Here is a 1969-nt window from a genome sequence, read left to right as displayed (position 1 = left end):
GGGCTCAGGCAATCCACTCACCTCAGCCTCTCAAAGGCGCGGGATTACAGGCTGAGCCACCGAGCCCGGCACGTCATTTCATTTCTAAGAGGAGTGCTTTCACCTCTGATGGAGGGCTTCTTGATGCTATGTCAAGCCCTGAGTTGATTAAGCCCCTTAGGTGAGTTTTAGTTGGTGGGTATCTCGTCCAAGCACACTCAGAAAAGGCACACATTTGATTTCTGCATGTGTGCTACTCAAAAGGAGAGGTTCCCTAGTTTTCATCATATTCTTAAAGGGAGTCATGATCCTTCAGATAATTAGAAACCATGAATTCTAGTCAAATTTCTTCATGTAACTGATGGAGAATCTTGAGATGCAGCATAAGGCTTTCAGGGACATGCCCGTGATGTACACAGCAAGTCAGCTGAACTCAGTTTTCCTGACTCCCAGGGTAGCTCATGGTGGTGACACCTCATCAAACATTTTGATGCTGTACTCTACACCCTAGGCCAGTGCTGTAGAAGCAAAGATAAGTCATCTGACGCAAAATCAGGCATCAGCTATAACGGTACTTCCCAACCACTTTTAAGTCATTTACCCTGGAAGAGATGAGACTCTTCATGACTAAGGAAACTGTCTTGCCTGGCTACACTGAAGGCCCTAAAAGACTTACCATTTGTCCATATTTACATCGTTCTCAACTGACAGGGATGCTTTGAGCTATGGTACTACCTCCACTGAGCCTGGCAAAAGCTCCCCTGCCCTTCTTTGTCTAAGTACTGCTTGCTCAGCACAGCTCAAGAACCTCCCAGCCCATATCATGTTCACACCTTTAGTCATGGCCACAATTAGAACAGCAGTTCCTGAGCACACAGCTGTTCTTACATATTTTAATACTCAGAATTCCTCCCCTCTTCCGTAAAAAAAAAACTTTTTTTTGAGTTGTAATCTCACTCTGTCATCTAGGTTGGAGGGCAGTGGCACATTCCTGGCCACCTAGCCTCGATCTTTCCACCTCAGCCTTTCAAGTAGCTGGAGCTACAGGTGTGCACTACCAAGCCCGGCTAATTTTTTGATTTATTGTAGAGAGGAATTCTCACCAAGTTGCCCAGGCTGATCTCAAACCCTGGGCTCAGGCAATCCTCTCATCTCGGCCTCCCAAAGTGCTAGTATTATAGGCATGAGCCACCGCTTCCAGCCTTCCATAAAATTTTAACCCTTGACTCTGTAAACTCCAAATTCCTCCTCCACGCCACCTCACTACCCATTAATGTTTATCTTTGACAGTACCTAAAACTCCATCTGAGTCCCTCTCCATTTTTGGCTCTGAAGCCATCCTGTTTTCTGACCTTTCTCTCCACCTATCCTCTGTAACTCCTTGCTGTCCTTCTAGGCCACCACTTCCCCTGCAGTTTTTTTGTTGTTGTTGTTTGAGTTGGAGTCTCACTCTGTCACCCAGACTGGAGTGCAGTGGCCGCTCCCGGCCTCCGCAGCCTCGACCTGCGGGGCTCTGGCGATCCTTCCGCCTCAGCCTTCCAAGTAGCTGGAACTACAGGCGTGCACTACCATGCCCGGCTAATTTTTGATTTATTATAGAGATGAGGTCTCGCCAAGTTGCCCAGGCGGGTCTCGAACCCGCGGGCTCAGGCAATCCACTCATCTCAGCCTCCCAAGGCGTGGGATTACAGGCTGAGCCACCGAGCCTGGCTTCCCCTGCAATTTTTATCTGTGGTTGTATTCTTTTTTTTTTAATTGGAGTCTCACTCTGTCACCTAGACTGGAGTGCAGTGGCTGCTCCCGGCCACTGCAGCCATGACCTGCTGGGCTCTGGCGATCCTTCCGCCTCAGCCTTCCAAGTAGCTGGAACTACAGGCGCGCACTACCACACCCGGCTAGTTTTTGGTTTATTGTAGAGATGAGGTCTCGCCAAGTTGCCCACGCGGGTCTCGAACCCGCGGGCTCAGGCAATCCACTCACCTTGGCCTCC

The sequence above is a fragment of the Carlito syrichta genome, unplaced genomic scaffold, assembly GCF_000164805.1.
Source record: "Carlito syrichta isolate Samal-C Ts95f unplaced genomic scaffold, Tarsius_syrichta-2.0.1 Scaffold118031, whole genome shotgun sequence".
NCBI classification, from domain to species: domain Eukaryota; kingdom Metazoa; phylum Chordata; class Mammalia; order Primates; family Tarsiidae; genus Carlito; species Carlito syrichta.
This window is presented reverse-complemented; position numbering follows the sequence as displayed.